Source organism: Pelobates fuscus, chromosome 1, assembly GCF_036172605.1.
Source record: "Pelobates fuscus isolate aPelFus1 chromosome 1, aPelFus1.pri, whole genome shotgun sequence".
Taxonomy (NCBI): Eukaryota; Metazoa; Chordata; class Amphibia; order Anura; family Pelobatidae; genus Pelobates; species Pelobates fuscus.
In genome coordinates, this window is record NC_086317.1 from 337,521,688 (window position 1) to 337,542,452 (window position 20,765).

Here is a 20,765-nt window from a genome sequence, read left to right on the forward strand (position 1 = left end):
TGTCAACTTCAGTTCTCGAATATAATCCGGGTACACGTGATTCAGTTAGGTTCCAGATTTCCCTACTTAAAGGGACCCTATAGTCACCAGAAAAACTACAGGTTAATGGAGTTGTTCTGATGTCTAAAGCCTGACCGTGCAGGTTTTTTGTTGTAAAAACTGTATTTCCAGAGAAAAGGCAGTGTTTACATTGCAGGCTAGGGACACCTCCAGTGGCCACTCCTCAGATGGTTACTAGAGGTGCTTCCTGTGGCAGTGCTGCACAGTGGATCAGTGTGCAGCACTGACGTTCAGCATCTCCATGTCAGGATTACAGTATGATCCAGCAAGTAGAATTGTGTAACACAGAGGACTGATAGGTAACGTATACCGGACCTTAGAATGGCCGGACTAACATACCAAAGAATAGTCAGGAATAGCCGTGGTCAAGGGACACAGAAAGAGACACAGTGATAAGGAAAAGTCAGGGATGCTAGAAAACAGGAAAGTCAAAATCAATGCCAAAGTCAAAATACCAGAGTAACCAGAATCAATAACGTGCTCTCGGACAACCACAAGGGAAACCACGACAGGGCACAGAGCAAGAGGAGAACTGGGCCTAACTACCCCGCCTGTGGATCTGATTGGTTGTAACCGGCCTTTGACCCCAAAGATAGTTAGCAGGTTCCTATTTGCATGATTGCTGCTCAGCACAAACCCTCCTGTGGATTGATTGTTTCTCGGCAAACTTTTCCAGTCAGAACAGTAAATGCCATTAGGCATGTGCATGGGAAAAAATTTCGGTTCTGTTCAGCATTCCGAAATTCGGGATTTTCGCAATTCGGGACTTCAGCAATTCGGCACTTCGGCAACTTCGGCACTTCGGGACTTCGGCACCTCGGGACTTCTCTTGCAGCCGCTTGGTAGATAACTCCCTAATTCCCACGGTATTAGGGAGTTATCTACCAAAAGGCTGAAAGACCTAAATTGGTCTTTCAGCCAAATTTACTAATACTAAGTAAAAATTAAACAGCCTGTGACTGCTCACTGTTTAAAAAAAAAAAAAAAAGTACCCCCCCCCGCCCCCACCCCTGAGCGGCGGGAGGGGGCCCTAACGTAAAATGATGGGGGGGACCTATTGTCCTCCCCCCTGAGAGGTGGGTGGGGGCCCTAAATACTAATAAGGGGGGGGGACCTAATGTCTTACCCCCTGGCCCCCACCCCTGAGCGGTGGGTGGGGGCCCTACAGTAAAATAAGGGGGGGAACCTAAGGTCCTTCACCCTGGCCCCCACCCCTGAGCAGCAGGTGGGGGCCCTAAATACTAATAAGGGGGGACCTAATGTCCTCCCCCCTGGCCCCCACCCCTGAGCGGCGGGTGGGGGCCCTAAATTGTAATAAGGGGGGGACCTAGTGTCCTCCCCCCTAGCCCCCACCCCTCAGCGGCGGGTGGGGGCCCTAAATACTAATAAGGGGGGGGACCTTATGTCATCCCCCTGGCCCCCACCCCAGAGCGGTGGGTGGGGGCCCTAAATACTAATAAGGGGGTGACATAAGGTTCACCCCCCTAGCCCCCACCCCTGAGCGGCGGGTGGGGGCCCTAAAAAAAATGTCGTCTCCCCCAGGTAAGTCTCTACATTTACCTGTCACAGCACTCTGGTTGGTTTGAAATCCACCAGAGTGCTCTGTGTCATTTTACACAGCGTGGGAAAGTTCTTTGGCATTTTCCCACGCTGTGTAATTTGACTCATAACTCTCTGATTGGTTACTTAATCCACCAATCAGAGAGTTATGAGTCAAATTACACAGCGTGGGAAAATTCCAAAGAACTTTCCCACGCTGTGTAAAATGACACAGAGCACTCTGATTGGTAGATTTCAAACCAACCAATCAGAGTGCTGTGACAGGTAAATGTAGAGACTTACCTGTCAGTCTCTTCATTTACCTGTCGGAGCACTCTGATTGGATGGCTTAAACCCACCAATCAGAGTGCTCTAAGCCTAATTGCAGGGCGGGGCAAGGCTTTATAAGCCTTCCCCTGCCCTGCAGAGCGTAGTCTGCGCGGAGCCCTCGCCGGGTGAAGAAGGATTTTTTTTTTTTTTTATATAATTGCATCGGTTATTATGGTTTTTTATTTGGCCTTTTTTGGGGCTGAAAAAAGAAGATTTTAGAAGAAAGAAAACATTGAATGGAAAGTTTTTTTTTTTACAGGTACTTAGTTAAAGGTCCCCCCTCATTAGTTTTTTGGGGTGAGGGGGGTAGGTGGGGAGATAATTTTTATTGGGGGGGGAGGGGTTGACTAGGGGTTTGGGGACCCCTAGTCACCTGGGGGGGATTTTTTTTGGGCCCCCACCCGCCGCTCAGGGGTTAGGGCCAGGGGGAGGACCTTAGGTCCCCCCCACTTATAAGTATTTAGGGCCCCCACCCGCCGCTGAGGGGTGGGGGCCAGGGGGAGGACACTAGGTCCCCCCCCTCTTATTTCAATGTAGGGCCCCCACCCGCCGCTCAGGGGTGGGGGCGGGGGGAGGACATTAGGTCCCCCCCTTATTAGTATTTAGGACCCCCACCCACCGCTCAGGGGTGGGGGGCCAGGGGGGAGGACCTTAGACAGAAGGAGTTCTAGTACAGATAGGAGATGTAGATAATTTGAGAGTTAATGATTCCCACTTAACACAAGATAAATTCAACCCAGAAATTGCAGAGAACCGTAGTGGCTACCCACCCACTAACTAATCTCTGTCTCGGCCTGAGGATAACACTTTTTTAGACAAAGGGCCCAAAACAAAGGGACCTTACCCTGTATTTTTCACCAATAATGCCCAGAATAGATGTCAGCAACAGATATGCACCATTGGAAAATGGAATGCTCCAGGCAAGAAACAAATAATTAGTGCAGAAGAACTAACTCCCAAATAAGGAAGGAAGAAAGAGAATTAGGGTTTACAACATATCAGAAAATTTTGATAGAAAAATATAATTTTTTTTTCATTAAGAAAAATTTTATTTAAAACAAAATAAGGAATCGGTAAATAAATTCAAACTCAAATAAACTTTTTGTCCTACAGATAAGAGTAGTCAGGTGGATACATTCTCAAAAATGGTCTACGGGAAATGTTCTACAAAAAAATGGTCCCATATGAAACCTTAATTTGATTAAGCTAGATTAGAGATGAACCCTTAAAATCCCAAAAGAAAGGAGGGAACTAAAAAAAAAAAAAAAGGACACAAAACTAACATGCCAATAGAGAAGGGGGAATAGTGGCGATGTCTACTGAAATTAATTTGAATAAGGCCAATAGAATTTGGGGTGATGAGGAGACTTATTGTAAGTTAAATTTTAATCCTAAACTTAAATTCAATCATAAAATGAAACTGCTATTGGAGAGAACTATAAATCAGGGGATTATTACTGATACTATCTTAAATGTTTCGCTTATAGAAAACCTCTGCATACCATACTTTTTGTTTTCTCCCTGAAGTCCATATGTCAGTTAATTACGTGCCAAGGAGACCTATTATTATTGGGACAGACTCTCTCACATCTTAATTACAGAAATGTATAAAAAGAAATGTTTTTAATTCTTTATTTCTGTGAGTGATTGCTGAAATAGAACATGGCATGAAAGACATATAGTAACAAGCATGATACAGTAATAAGGATATCTAGATCTCTTAAATTAATTCCACTCAATTTTTAATTTTTGTGGCTAGGGTCCCCTCTCTTGTTAATGCGCGTTTAAGTGGTCTGTATCTAAGAAAGTTGCTGATATAGGGCTTATTGCGCCGTATAGCTGGTCTTCACAACGCCGTGAAACATGGGCTTACCTAAGGCCCCTTTGGGGTGAAAAATAGGCTTACTAGCCTTCATTAGCAACGGAACACTGCCTGAGGAACAATTACTTGTTCTGAAGGCCTTGGTCATGGGCCAAGCATGCAAAGGTATGCCTAAACAAAAGGAGAAATATAAACTTAGCTATGAAACTATGGAAGGTTATAGGAGAATACTCAGTGGGGGATATGCATCATATAACATTGCTAACTAAAAACAGTGAAAACTAATGAGACAGATAGATATAGACTTCAGGTGAATGAGGTGCTTGTCTCACGTCCACCTGTCCAGGACGGGCGATCTGCCTGTAGTATCTTCTCTGCCGGTATGCCCAGGGGCTGGAGGAAAGCTAGTGCATCAGAAAGGTGTGTCAGCATGTGTGACTTGCCGGCCTTGTCAACCAGGATTCAGCGTGGGCCTCACTTGCACAGGATAGAGTGCTCCTGAAGGAGCTATGTTACTTGCTTGAAGAATCTTCACCATGTTAAGTCCTGGAAAAATATGAGCTGTGCCCCCTCAAACGACACCGTGTGAGAGCCTCTCACTGCCCCAACGATTGCTCTGCGGTCAGAGTCCTGATTTAATTTAAGCAGGACTTCTCTGGGTGTGTCTTGAGCTGTGTTGAAAGCTTTGATAAGTCAGAAATAGGAGTCTACCACTATTTGTTTTGCCTGCTTGGGTATTAGCAGTGTGGCAATTAGCCTCCGACAGTGGTGAAGAAGTTCTGCTCCTGCAATCATTTCCAGTACTCCCCGAATTCTTAAATTATATACTCTGGCCCTGTCCTCCATGGTGGCTGTGGCTGTTGGTCTGTGCATTGCTTCTGTAGCGCTCCTATAGTGGCATCAGTGGCCGATTGTGCCAGATTTGTGCCCTCCATACCTTCCTCCACTGCTTGCATTTTGTCAGTGAGCTTGGAAACCGCCTCGCGGACCGGAGCCATGTCCGCAATAAACATAGACTTGATTTCCGCCATAAGTGCCCTGATGTCTGCTTTAGTCGATGGAGCAGAATTCTCCAACTCTGCGGCAGTCTGTTCATGGCCGAGATGGAGGAAAAAAGTTGGCGGTGGCACAGTCATCATCCAACGACATTGGTGTGCAGGCCCCAGCCGGTGCCACCTTGGCCAATTTTGGCCACGGGGTCGTACAGGGAAAGTCCCCTATATCTCGGTATCCCGAGCCAGGGTCCGCTCGTTGCTTCTTGCTCTTTTTTCCCATATTGCCATTTGGCTAGTACTCTTGGCGAGTTAGCGGGGCCAGGGACTGTTGTTAGCCCTGCACAATGGGGTAAGTTTGCATAGCTGTCTCGATGTGCATCCAGCTCGTGCAGGCGCTGGCTCCGCCACCCCGAAATGTTTGGATTTCTATTGGTAAAAAAATGCCCAAGGGGTTAAGTCTTATTTAAAAAAACATCAAGAATCTCATTAAGGAATTAGATTGTTCGGAGTGGAGAGAAGACTATATGTGGTTCATTTATGATGTCAAAGAACATACATTAGGGATGGAGTAGGGAAAAATATTCGGTTCAGTTCGGCATTCCAAAATTCGTAACTTTGGTTCGGTTTGGCACTTCGGGTAAGTGTAGGGTTAGGGGAAGGGATAGGTTAGGGGTAGGGTTAGTGTTAGGGTAGGGTTATGGGTTGGGTTAGGGTTGGTTTAGAGGTAGGGTTAGGGGCGGCCTAGTGGTAGGGTTAGGGGTAGAGTTGAGTAAGGGTGGGGTTAGGGGTAGGGTTAGGGTAAGGCTAGTGGTAGGGTTATGGTAAGGCTAGTGGTAGTGGTAGAGTTAGGGTTATGGCAGAGGTAGGGTTGAGTTAGGAGCAGGGTTAGGGCTAGGAGTAGTGTTAGGGTAGGGGTAGGGTTAGGAGTAGGGATAGGGGTAGGGTTAGGGTTGAATTAGGAGCCAGGTTAGGGTTTGGAGTAGGGTTATGTTAGGGTTAGAGGTAAGGTTAGGGTTAGCATAGGGTTAGGGGTAGGGTTAGGGGTAGGGTTAGGAATAGGGTTAGGGTTACCCTAACCCTACCCTATCCCCCACCCTGAACCCTACTCCAACCCCTAACCCTACCCCAACCATCTCCTGTATTGCCATTTTTCAGAAATCCGAAGCAGTTTGGCACTTCTGAAATTTGGCACTTCGGACATTCTGAAGCATCTGAATGTTTGAATTTCTGAAATTTGGCCAGATTTGCATTCGGAACGAAACGCATTGCACATGTCTAGAATGGAGGACAACTCAAGGAAGAATACCAAAGTGGAAGAGAGGTCCAGCTCAATTTTATTTGGAAACTATTACTGTAGTGGAGCTCCACTATCCTGACTTGGTATCTTCCTAAATTCTCCTCATAGCTGGAAGAAGTGCTGATCAGTGATTATAACTCTTTGCCCCAGTAACTAGATGACAAATAGTTCTGGGAGTACAATTGATTTTATTAAACGGAATACCTTCCAAGACTGAGGAGCTTTCGAGTGTTTAACATGGAGGGGGCACAGCACTGAGCCAGAGGTAGTGGTATAGCTCCTTCAGAGAGAATTATGTTTAAAATTGGACATGTTTCGCCACAATTACATATATCTGTTCTCAAATTATTTTTTACTCCTTTAATATGGAGTTCTTTCTCGCACTTAAAGGCAAATCCATGGCACCAAGTTTACAAGTATAGTATGGATTTGTTTTGTTCAACAATCCATATTGGTGCTCTGGCATCGGTATATAAACAACGTTATGATTATATGGCGAGGCCCCAAAAAGTTTTTGAAAGTTTTGAAAGGTTCAAAATTCATGATCCTTTAAGCTTGGTTTCGACCATCGTAGTTCATGGTCTCATCTGCGGATGTGGAAAACAATATGTGGGAAAGACAAGTAAGAAACTTAACGTTAGATGCTATAACATCTATATATTATTAATAAGAACGGTATGGCACACTCTGTCCCACTACACTGTAATTTAGTTAAAGGATTTTCAAGTATAGGCATAGAGAGGGTCAAGTTGGATGAGAAAGGGGATCTACTCAAAATCAGGAGAAAGGAAGGTTACTGGATGCATAAACTTCAGACTGTCTGTCCTCATGGTTTAAATGTTGTAAGCAAATTATGTATGAATTATTATATTCCACTAATCTTTTTTTTTTTTTTTTTTTGCTTTAATACTTATTTTACCTTTTATTTCCCTCATTACTAATAGTATTATCTTTATTTTATTTATTTTTATTCTTATGGTTATCTTTATTCCTGTATCCGGTCTATCATTTGGATGAAAAAAGATAGAGGCTTGTGTTACCACAGTACTCCAAATAGGCAGTAATAGAACAAGGTACAAGTGCTGCTATCCCACCTCACTATGGCTCCTACAGTGATATATGCAAACAAAATTTATAGTCTATCATTTGGTTTATTTTATCCCGTTTCATTAATTTGATGACTGTGAAGCATTTTATTTTACATTTGCATTTTATTCTATTTATTTATATTAAAGTTTCTTTACCCATTTCATGTTTGTTTTTTAATGTTTTTCTTTATTTTATATTTTTTTATTTTCATTTACTTTACTTATTATTATTTATTTTTTTGTCGATTTTATTATGTTTTCACGGTTCTATTGTCACACCATCTACCCTTTTTTTCTCTAGTCTAAGCCTTCTTTTCTTCCTTTTTTGGGTTATATACTTAATGCTATTGGTTCCTGAGAACCGTCTGGAACTCATTTAGTGGAACACAATCGTCTATATGTAATCCATAAAACAGACGTACATGCCTAGGGTGCAATGTCTCTACATCGGTGGAATGCATGATGTGGAGACGCGTAAATGCAAAATACAAACATCAGGGTTAGGAGCCAACAGATGCTATTAAAGGTAAGGGCATGAATGCTTCTGGAATTTCCCATTATTATTGCCATTTATATAGTGCCAACAGATTCCGTAGAGCTTTACAATATTATTAGAGGGGGGATTTATCTATAAATAGGACAATTACAATAAACTTTACAAGAACGATAGGTTGAAGAGGGCTGCCAGAGGTATCAAACGCATAGGGACTTGAGATATACATATATGATACAAAATACATAATCCAGTGTACTCGCTCAGTCACTAAATAGCGATTTCAAGTCTCCCAGATTGTAATAATTTATTTAAAACACCTAACCTTGGCAAAAAATAATGAAGGTTTGGTTACAGTATAGGTTTGATTGCATAAACCTAACACAACGTCAATGTACCCCATTCTTGGAAGGTCATATCCTAGCAGGCTAATGCCTGCTCTTATGAGATTAATCCACTTACTTAGGAACTTCTTCTTTACTGGGACTCTCTGCAGGTCAAGGCTAAATAGGGCCCTTGAATGAGGCACATATGACAGGGAGGGGTGGCCTGGACTCCCAAATATATAAATAAATAAAACCAAAGATAACTAGGGTATAGGGTATAGATAGCCCTAGCCATCTTTAAATTCACTCAAATCACACTTGGAAAGATATAGCTATTTCTTTTTTTCCTCAATGAAGGACCTTAAAATCAAGTACTGAAAGGGAGTTTTAAAAATATGCAAGAAAGAAAAACTATTTGAAGCCAGAATGATCAAATTGTTTAACAGCAAGGACTAAATAATGATTTGGGCTTCCTGTCCCACTACCAACACTTTACTCCTCCAGCATTATCTTACTGTTCTGTCATATGTATCAACATTTTAAAATGCATTCCAATGGTATGTTTATTCTATCAATATACAAAGTACTAAGTGTAGACCTATGCTTTCCCATACTCTTATGCTAGTATGCTAATATATGTGACCGTGCATCAAAAAATGCCGCCCCCAAATGCCCCCCGTGTTCCCCTGTCATGGGGGGGCCACCTGATGGACCCCACACCCGGCAGGCGCCTGTCTACCTATCAGAGGCGGCAAGGGAGCTGTGTTCTCTCTGCTCTGATCCCTCACACGCCATTTGCGGATGCCGGGAGCAGGAAAATTACATCATATTCCGGCTCCAGCGGCATCAGCAAACGGCGCGCAAGGGAGCATAGTGGAGAGATAATATCTTCCTCGCCGCCTCTGATTAGAACAGCCGCCTGCCTCACTGCAGCCTCACTGGACCCCAGGGACCCATCCATGCCAGCTTTCCCAAAAGCTAGGGAGGCTGGGTAGGTGGGAAATGTTAATTATAATAATATTAATAATTTGTATGTATGTCTGTTAGTGTGTGTGTGTATATGTATGTCTGTTAGTGTATGTGTGTGTGTATATATGTCTGTTAGTGTATGTGTGTATGTCTGTGTATGAGTGTATGTATATATGTCTGTTAGTGTATGTATGTGTATGAGTGTGTGTGTCTGTTAGTGTATGTGTGTGTGTGAATGTCTGTTAGTTTATGTGTGTTTATGAGTGTATGTGTGTCTGTTAGTGTAAGAGTGTATTTATGTCTGTTAGTGTATGTGTATGTGTATGTGTATAAGTGTATTTACATCTGTTATCGTATGTACGTGTGTGTGAGTGTATGTGCGTCTGTTAGTGTATGCATGTGTATGTTTGTGAGTGTCTGTCAAATCAGTCAGAGTCTGTTGGTCTATTAGTGTGTGTCTGGCAATAAGTGTCTGTCAGTGTGTTTGTGTGTGTCTCTCTGTCAATGAATAGTGTGTGTCAGTGAATGTGTGTGTGTCAAATCAGTGACGTCTGTGTGTTTGTGTGTTATGGTCAATGTGTATCTGCCAGTGTGTGTCAGTGAATGTGTGTGTGTCTGTCAGAGTGTGTGCTTAAAGGGACACTATAGGCCTCCGGACAAGTTCAGCTCATTGAAGTGGTCTGGGTGCAGTGTCCCTGCCCCCTTAAACCTGTAACAGTAATTATTGCAGTTTCTCAGAAACTGCAATAATTACCTTGAGGGGTACCTCCAACTCTAGTGGCTTTCTGGGGACTTTCGGGTGGTTAGGTGTCCAAAAGTCACCTAACTGATGCTGGACGTCCTCATGCTGTGCATGCGGACATCCAGCATCTGCTAAATACCCATAGGACTTTAACCCCTTCAGTGTCGAGTGGGGGAGGGGAAGACACGAGTGAGGGGGGCACTTAAGGAAAACAGCTTTAGTATTGCTTTAAAAGGAGGAGGAAAAGGTGGAGTCTAAAGAGGAAGGGGTGGGTTCTTAATCAGGAAGAGGTGCACCCTTGACAGGAAGGGTTGGTAAATTTAGATTAGGGGGGTGCCCAGGTTTAGTCATGCCTAGGGCAGCACAAAATTCAAATACACCACTGTGTTAGTGCTCAGAAATGCTTTAGACTTGAGAAAGGGAGGCTCTCCCAAAAGTTTGTCATTAAAAAATTCTGGTCACACAGCAACTCAACACGAACGGACGCCATTTCTAACAGCTCCCACAACCGTCAGACAAAATCCACAAAATATCCCGAAACCCTGAACCCATCTAACCACAACACTAACGCCAACGGCAGCAGATCACCGTCCATCAATGCCGTTCTTTCAGCCACAGAAGCGGAAAATCAAGACCGGGCCTACCACGCACCATCGAGCCTGGACCTCGAGGAAATCCTGTGCGGACACCTGGCGAAACACACCAGCCAGATACACCCGCATCCCACTGACTCACCGGATCATACTCCGGCAATGGGACGCCGCTCTCAGAAACAGCAAGGTACTGGGGACAGGGATATAGGGGTCATGTTCCAGAAGCCCAACCATCCCCTGCCGGCACCCGCGGCATTACCACCGGAACACAACCAGGCACCGCTCCACACATGGCAGAGCCCAGATCACCCGGGTAGCTCCCACAATACCCAACCTAGGGAGGCACCCAGGGCAACGGGACAGGGGCCTGAAACGCAGAGGCAACCCACCACCCAGACAGTGCCGGAACAACCAGAAGGCCCAGACGCTCGGGAGGGACCCAAGGGGAGGCCCCCAATACCCCTGCAAACCCAACCGCATACAGCCCAGCCAACAGAACCCAATATGATCCCAGCGACAAAGCAGGACATAGCGGACCTACTGCATGAAATGCGGCAGCTGCATGCAGCGGATCTGGACTTGCTCAAAACGGAGATAACTGCGGTCGCAGCACGCACACAGGCCTCAGAAGGAGACATAATAGAACTAAAGCAAGAAGTTCAAGGCCTAAAAGGCGCCCTGCAACTGCTGCAAAATTCCCAGGCCATGCTATTTACTAGGGCAGACCAGGCAGAAGACCGCCACAGGCGGGCAAATATTAAGATAAGGGGCATACCCGAAACTATTGGCTCCACGTAACTCCCCCACTACATGAGACGGCTCACCGCCTCCATCATGTCACACACTCAAACTAAGAAAATCACCTTTGAAGGCTTATTTCGTATACCCAAGCCGAGGCAAGCACCACAGGGGGCACCGCAAGACGTCATCGCCCGCTGCCACTCAACCGCTGATAAAATTCAAATAATGACCGCGGTCAGGGGTAAAACCCCGCTATACTTCGAGGGTGTCCAACTCACTTTCTACCAAGATGTCACCCACACCACACTATTATGGCGCAGATCGCTGGGCCCGGTGACCAACCACCTACGCACCATGGGCATTGAATACCGGTGGGCACTACCACGCACTCTACTAATCACTAAAGATGGGACCACTAAGAGACTATCCACGCTGCAAGACGCTACCTCATACCTCCTCAACCTGGGGATTCCCATGCCGAATTCGGAGGCAGCAATCCCATCGAGCTCACATTCCTGGGACCCAGCGAGATCAGTACCCTTTACTCCGAGAGACAATGAACATACAATGGCCCCAACCTGACAAAACAGGTCAACACAAAGAAACATGCCATATAGAAAAACCAGGACTCTGAGCCACAGTCACACCAACTGATGCCCCCCGCTTTGCTTTATTATGTTTTATTATGTTTAGGTTTTGACAGTATTATTTTTAAGTGCTTTACAATGTACATTAACCTATCCCATACTGGCACTACCGCGCCATGATAGGCTTTGCTCCTTAAACGGCACATGGACTCTCCCACGCACCCAACACACACATACCAGACAAGAGACATATCTCAGTCACACCTCCCCCACCCTCACAACCCAACGGCAATAAATGGAACACGAGACTACGCCCCCCCACCCCCTCTCACTACTACCTCCCGAGGTTAGATGGCCCCCACATAAGACACCGCAAGAGGTCCAAAAGACCCCTATAGGTCCATACAGACAGGCACCGTGACTGCCCTCTTACACGGTCAAGCAGACACGACCAGACTACCCACAACCACGCACGCATAACCCACGCACAGGGGACCGAAGCAACCCCCGAGACGCACCTTACCTCCCCCACAGGGGGACACAAAGAGACAGGGGATCTACAAATAGGCACCCCACTGCACTAGACACCCCAACTTAATAACCGAGCATGAACATCGACGGAAGACACAAAGCGGACCCGCAACACATGCTTGAAAGACAGTAACACGCACGACCAAAACCAAACACAAACAAACAAACAGCTCGAGGCCAATCTACAGACAACACACAAAAACCGCCCACGACTACGGACTAAACACTTAGCCCACAAAATCAAAAGCCAATATAATAACATACAGGCAGAACACATGGAGGCCTATAACCAGGGACTTAATCCCTTATAGCCTCAACGGGTTAAATGGCGTACTACTCATTACTCTCTGCAGTTCACGGCGACTACCCCTCATCTTCGTGAGACGTTACATGCTACACAATAGTCGAGACCTGCAGCACACGAGTTATATCATCTTGTCTACCTTAATCCTTTAATAAAAATGTGCAGAAACCAAAATATCATACAAATGTACTACTATGGCAAAAATTTACTACTATGCCTAAACTACGCTTACTAATGCTGTCGTGGCAATGTAGGTTGTACTGTTATTACTTGCACAACAAAAATAAAGAATAAAAAAAAAAAAAAAATTCTGGTCACACACAGCAATTGGCAAAGATGGCTTGACCTCACAACACCGGCGGGAAACCCGCGTTAGCGTCATTATCATAGTATGGGCAATCCCCTCGCCCACAATTGATGTTTGCCACTGGGAGATATAGTATAGAAAGGGGTGCAATAGTCTAATATCCCACTATCTAATATCACTACTCTAATGTTATTTTAACTTTACCATAACTTTGATTTGCCGTTATTTAGGGTTGTAATGACAGCATTCTAATATTACTTTGATAGTCTAACATTACTTTGATTTTCAAGGGTTTAGAACTGAACTCTCAAGCAGTGTGTAGTTTACCCAACTACACATAGGACTTAGAAACGGCAGCATGCACGCCTAAAGCACGTTTAAGGCACATTTAACCCATTTAACCCATCTAACGCCACATACGGCTGTGTGGGGAGGTGCCAGGTCGGGTAATGCAATAATGTAACAAATATGACAATTGTAATAATATACAGAGTGAAGTACCACGCAACTTGTATACTGGTAAATTGTGAAAATCGCAACTGTGTTGGCTCACGGCTATGCTTGACCTGTGAATGGTTTTTAACCCCTCTTCTTTCCTTCTGTATCCCATTTACTATGAATCTTCAATAAAAACGAATTGAAAAAACTATTCTGTTAGTCCAATAAAAAAAGGTATCACAAGATTTGAATTTTATCTGTTTTCTACATCTACATCACTGGACTAATACGGCTACAATCTCTACTGTATCTATTAAGTGCATATATATACTGTATCTATTAAGGGCATATATATATATATATGCCCTTAATATATATATATATATATATATATATATATATATATATGCCCTTAATAGATACAGTAGAGATTGTAGCCGTATTAGTCCAGTGATGTAGATGTAGAAAACAGATCAAATTCAAATCTTGTGATACCTTTTTTTATTGGACTAACAGAATAGTTATATATATGCACCTAATTAAAAAAAGGTGATAAAACAGTGGCACATAGCAAAAGTACCAAAACAGCCTCAGTCACAAATGCACAGAAACTGAAGGGGTAAACATCATTTGGGGATTGCAGCAATACAAGGAAAAATAAAAAGTCACTATTGTCATATATAGAAATAATATATGGAAATAATAATAATCCACCACAAGATGGCACTCTTATGTTGACAAAATATGAACATACTACATATATAAGAATTATCTGTCCAATGTTTTATATTGTCCAAAATACTTAAAGGGTCTCTGCACCCAAATCCCTACATTAAGATATCAAAACTTTATGATCCTTGGACTTATGTTATATCCCAGTTTATCATATGCCAATCCCGGCCATGTGGATTTCTTAAGATTCTTAAGATAAGTTGGTCATTGATCATTGTTGAACAACAGCACCAAAGACACTGAGAAATTAAATATTGATTTAAAAAAAAAAAAAAAAAAAGCAGGAAATAAAAAATGAAGAGGGGGGGGGCGGGGCCACCGAGCTGAGCGGTCGCAGGACAGCTCGGCTCCTGCAAACAGAGGCACCAACAGCTTCAACAAATCGTGACTTTTGGGGAGATTTACCGGCAAAATACTGCGACCATCGGTGAAAACGGGCTGCTTGAGCTGAGGGGAGGCTTGCTCTCGAAGTTTTAGTCCCTCGGAGGATGGGGCCCGCTGCAACAGGCGGGACCTATGCTGGCGGTGAGTGAAGTGGACGGCCGCCGCAACGCTATCCTGCCCGACGGAGCCCGGCATGCGTGGACAGCCTGCGGACCCGGTCCTGTTCCCCCCCCCCCTACGGACCGGGGGAGTGATCCCGGTCCAAGCCAAGCCAAGCCACGCTAAATAGCTCACTGTAAAAGCGCTGACATGCAGCCCGAGACCCGCACACAAGATGGCGGAGACCATGTGCGCAAGACCTGCACTCTCGAACACAGGACGACCGGCAGCCACCACCTGTTCTTGTACACAGGGTACTACCAAGTAAAGGTCCAAACACCCGGAGATACCCCTGGCACATGGCGCTCATCAACCACCACACACGTGGATATCACTGCCGAGAGGCCCGCTCACTCTTCATCTGAGCTGGGCGCTCACCGGGAGGAACCCCCGCCCCCACAGCCTGCCATACACCCAGGGAGAAGCTTGGGACCCGGCAGAACCCTGGGCCCACGGTCCTGATGATGGGTCCAATGGCAAAAGGGCGCGAGCACCTATTAAGGCCTCAGGCCGAAGACAAGCGGCCCTCGGATGCAGAGAGGCCACAACAGGGAACCTGGCCAGCGAGCTAAAGGCACCGGATGAACACGGACTTTGAGCCCAATCTTGGCTCCCTGTTACTCAACAGTTTAAGGACTAACCCAAGTAACGGACCATTGGTGGTATTTGTTCATTACTTTGCTTCCAGCATGTCTTCCCTTGACATAACAAACGTGCTTCTATCTAGCTCTGTCAGCTTAATTATCTCTACTCAGCCGATGCTGATATAGACATACTAGTCTAGCCTATTAGTATCTTCTTTAATATTAGTCTGCAAGGAACTTACACAGCACAATGTTTTACTCGTTATTTACAATATGCAAATGTTGCATAATTCGATTGCTACATGTTCAAAAAAGCCGCGCATAACTGTAATATCACAGGCTCTCAAGATTGGGGCTTTAATCGCCAGACACCACAGTAATACTCTATAACGTGAGCCATACCCCAAATTGCCGTGTTTACAATGTTGATGTTACTATGTACGCTTTGCAGCCTTGGTTGAGAGCCACCATGCACCACGATGTGTACATGCCGATCCGGAGGTTCTAACCATCATTGTGCGGGTATATGCACCCCTTACCCTAGCTTGACTACTGAACCTACGCACTAGACTAACTAAGCCTGTTTCTCTTTAACAATAAGTGCTTATTGTATTCCTACTAATGTTATCACTATGCATGCCATTCTGATATCTCTTATTTTGTAACACTTTTGGGCTTGGACTGCTATCCCTATGATGATCTTAGACATATTCCTGTTATTAAGCTTGGCACAAATACCCTGCATGTTTATACCCGTGTCTTACTTTAACAAAAAATGAGACTGTTACTACTAAGAGTCTGCTCTGTTAAGCTGTGTATACCATACGTTATGTCAATCCCCTTGACTTCTTTTCTTTATTCTGTACCCTCTAAACCTAAAGTCTCAATAAAAGAAAGATTGACAAAAAAAAAAAAAAATGAAGAGGAGAACGAAAATTGAAAATTGAAAAGAGGGGGGGCGGGGCCTGGCCGCCGAGCTGGCTGGACGTGGGGCACCTAGGCTCCCTGACAAACCCGCAATAACCAGCCTAAAAATGCCCCTACTCGCCTGAAAACCCTCTGCTGCAGTGAGAGGGCAAAGAGGACCCGACTACCAACCTTTGGGGCAAGTATCAGCCCCCACTCCGCTGGCGATGCGGTCTGGTGGGCGAGTGGGATTGCGGCCTGCTGTGAGGTCCTGGTGGGAGAAGCGGCCGATCTTCTGTACTTGGTCCGGCGGGACCTCCCACCGCCTGCTAAGGGCCCCTTTACCCCCCCCCCCCCCCTGTGGGCCGGGGGGGTTATCGGACCCCACCGAGGATGCAGTGCTTGTTCAGGGCATACAGGCTGCAGGAGGACTGACTGGGGACCGCATGGGAAAATCCAAGATGGCTGCCGCGCTCATTGTGAGACGGAGAAGTGAGGGGGAAGTACCTAGGCAGACAGACTGAGTGCTCCTGCAACCAACAGGATAACTGCATAAGGGGTACACTCCACAAGCAAGCCCAGCTCAGCATAATACCACTCACACCAACAGAGGCATCAGCTCTCATTACCACCAGTGGATATAAGGGGACTCTCTCTGGACTCTGCCTGAGTACAAGGTAACAACGGAAATGGGGAACAAGCTTCACTCCACTCCTAACTGTCAAGCCCCCACACACTGAAATAACCAGCTAAAATCACATAAATAGCAAAGCTGCAAGAGGGATCAAGTGCCTACAGCTATAACAGACTATGGTGTACCTCTTAATCCAGCACCTCATCCACAATTCTAAAGTGTATCTTTTGCATGGTCTCTCTTCCTGCAGTTAGAAAGCAATTAAAATGTCTGAGCCTGCATGTGTGTCCGACGCTCTGCTGCCCCCTGGTGGTCAAACATAATTAAGCTTGTAGTAATCTGTTCTTGATGATGTCCTTAGCTCCTGTTTTAACGGCAAATATAAGCTTACTGTTTTGTATCTCACATATATGCCTAGCACAAATGCCGATCTCAACAAGTTAAGCATCAATTATCTTGCTGTATTTTAATTTACTTCACGCTAACGATACAACTGTTTAACCAAGCTTGCTACAAATATAAAAATGTGCAGACTCTCATGCCACTGTTTAACCAATGTATATCTTGCAATACGCTGTTGTGGCGTCTGTTGATTCCTTGTACCCACCTGCACGGCAAAAAAAAAAAAAAAAAATTGAAAAGAGGAACGGTGAGACAAACTGGGATCAGACAAAGTCTTTAGAATTATTGTTATATTATACTATTATTAGTAGTATTACAAATAAGAGATTATAAAAGAAAAGGATGTAGTAGCATTTGATTTATATTCTAAATCAAATTGTGACACACTGTATAATACTCCCCTATTTCACAAATCAACTTTCACTATTTCGTCTTATGTGGGGATGCTGTGTGGCAAAATGTGGCATTTCTCATCAGCCATCATTAGAACAGGTATTTTAATACATGATGCTCGCTAGATTTCCATAGCATCTAATTGCACATGTTCAAGATTTTCTATGGAAGATCCTGCAGTCTCTTCTACTAACCCCATTTTGCCCATGCACTGAGCACCTAGGAAAAAATAGTGGCACTGTGGCATAGTTTCAGGTAAGTATATTAAATTAAACTCCTTTTCCTGGGAGTCATTTCATAAATTACTTTGGGGGTCTTAAATATAACATCTATGAAGTCTTGGTCTAAAAAATCTATACGCAATTATAACGTCAGTGATCATAATAGGGATGAATACTGAAAAAGTAACAAAAACAGAATATAATGAACTTCTTGAGAGTGGAGATATGTCTAAATCAGAGTGAGTGGCAGAAGTGATGGGCCCACAGATAACAAAATGACACCCAGAAATCCATGATAGCTTATACATTTTCAACTTGAATATATTTCCCTTCTGTTCCCATCATTGATGTCTGGCATAGATTGCATACACATTTCACAGTATGTGACTGCCGATGCATTAGAAAAAGACTACCGTATATACTCGAGTATAAGCCGAGTTTTTAAGCCCATTTTTTGGGCTGAAAAACCCCAACTCGGCTTATACTCGAGTCAGAGTCTGTATTATGGCAATTTGCATTGCCATAATACAGACTGGGGGGAGAGGGGGGCTGGCAGAGCTGTACTTACCTTTCCTGCAGCTCCTGTCAGCTCTCTCCTCCTCCGCGCCGTCCGTTCAGCACCTCGGTCAGCTCCCAGTGTAAGTCTCGCGAGAGCCGCGGCTCTCGCGAGACTTACACTGGGAGCTGACAGAAGAGCAGAACGGACGGCGCGGAGGAGGAGAGAGCTGACAGGAGCTGCAGGAAAGGTAAGTACAGCTCTGCCAGCCCCCCTCTCCCCCCCACTGAACTGCCACTGGACCACCAGGGAAGGAGAGCCCCCCTCCCTGCCATATATCAAGCAGGGAGGGGGGACGAAAAAAATAATAAAAAATAATAAAAAAAAAATTAATAATAAAAAAAAAGGGGTATAAGGACCACTATGGGAGGGGGGGGGTATAAGGACCACTATGGGAGGGAGGGGGTGGGTTAAGGACCACTATGGGAGGGAGGGGGGTATAAGGACCGCTATGGGAGGGAGGGGGGGTATATGGACCACTATGGGAGGGAGGGGGGGGGGTAAGGACCACTATGGGAGGGAGGGGGGGATAAGGACCACTATGGGAGGGAGGGGGGGTATAAGGACCACTATGGGAGGGAGGGGGGGATAAGGACCACTATGGGAGGGAGGGGGGGGTATAAGGACCACTATGGGAGGGAGGGGGGTATAAGGACCACTATGGGAGGGGGGGTATAAGGACCACTATGGGAGGGAGGGGGGTATAAGGACCACTATGGGAGGGAGGGGGGGATAAGGACCACTATGGGAGGGAGGGGGGGATAAGGACCACTATGGGAGGGGGGATAAGGACCACTATTGGAGGGAGGGGGGTATAAGGACCACTATGGGAGGGAGGGGGGGTATAAGGACCACTATGGGAGGGAGGGGGGGTATAAGGACCACTATGGGAGGGGGTGGGATAAGGACCACTATGGGAGGGAGGGGGGGTATAAGGACCATTATGGGAGGGAGGGGGGGGGTATATGGACCACTATGGGAGGGATGGGGGGGGGATAAGGAACACTATGGGAGGGAGAAGGGGGATAAGGACCACTATGAGAGGGAGGGGGTGGGATAAGGACCACTATGGGAGGGGAGGGGGAAGTAAGGACCACTAGGGGAGGGGAGGGTAAGGACCACTAGGGGAGGGGTGAGTCAGGACCACTGGGGGGGGGGAGTGAAGGAACACGGGGGTGGGGAGGTAAGGACCACTGAGGGAGGAGGAGGGGAAGTCAGGACATATGGGGGGGAGGGGGCGGCAACATTTTTTTTGCCTACGGCGGCAAATATCCTTGCACCGGCCCTGCACACACTGCACACACACACTGCATTCATGCACACACACACTGCACTCATACACACACTGCACTCATACACACACGCTGCACTCATACACACACACATACGCACACACTGCATTCATTATACACACACTGTAAATAAATATTCAATTAATATATTTTTTTTAGGATCTAATTTTATTTAGAAATTTACCAGTAGCTGCTGCATTTCCCACCCTAGTCTTATACTCGAGTCGATAAGTTTTCCCAGTTTTTTGGGATAAAATTAGGGGCCTCGGCTTATATTCGGGTCGGCTTATACTCGAGTATATATGGTACTTTGTTGATGGATAGAACATGATAAATCCAATAGGGTAAAAGTGCTCCGTCCTTCAAATGCAGTACAAAGATGGTTCCCACGTTTTGAGAAAATGGGCACTTTATGATTTTCATATATATTGTTCAAGAAGATTAGTAATCCTGGATGGAGCCAAAAACTGTGCAATTCTATAATATGTTGAAAGAAAATATGTATATTATTTAAACATAGCTTTCAGCCAGTCAAAGGGTTAATAAGATTCTTCTGACTAACCATTGAGAGGACATCCCTAAAAAACCCATACTAATGAAACTAGTAATTTCTCTTAATTTACAGCTAGAATGTAAAAATACAATAGATAGTCTGTGTAAGCATAATGCTTTGATCTTGCTTAGCATTAAAGGTTGAATGTGGTGATATTTATCCAACCTATGGACTATATATTCTTACCATGCAGCTCTTTTTTCATAGTTGCCAAAGAGCATGTTTCTATGCTTCTTCTGTTCTCCTGCATAACCTTGATCCTATTTCAATGGGTCTGTCTTTCACTCTTGAAAGTTCCATTCCATTAACAATTCTTTCAATTATCTTTCTTTAGAATCTACCCAGTACCCAAGACATACATTAACCTCGCTCATCTTAAAAAGCCCTCATGTGTCGAGAACATGGAGTAACCTAACCATACAGACCTAAGCAGGGCCGGACTGGGGAAAAAATTCGGCCCGGGCATTTTTTATTCACAGCGGCCCACTGAAAAGGGGGCGGGGCCAGATAGGGTGTGTTTTGTCATCCCCAATGACAAGCACGCCCCATCTCAAAGTGAGCATGTTGGTTCAATGCTCTTCTAGGGCATGAGAAAAGTGCCCTGTATTTGTTCTTCACAGCGCAAGCAAATTTAATAACATGCTTGCGTTGTGTTTGCTTGAAACTTGTCTCAGGGGTTTCCATAATTGGGATACTCAAGGTATCCCATTTATGGAGACACTATGTGTTTGCTTAAATTGAATCTAGTGTGTGCATAGGGTATCCAGAGTGTGTATGTCAGAAATGT

At 45.1% G+C, this 20,765-nt stretch overlaps 1 protein-coding gene across 2 annotated transcripts in view; it reads right to left on the reverse strand.

Annotated features, from left to right (window-relative positions):
- The window catches only part of UBAC2 (UBA domain containing 2), a 162,392-nt gene that overhangs the window by 109,151 nt on the left and 32,476 nt on the right, over window positions 1-20,765 (reverse strand). The window lies entirely within an intron of this gene.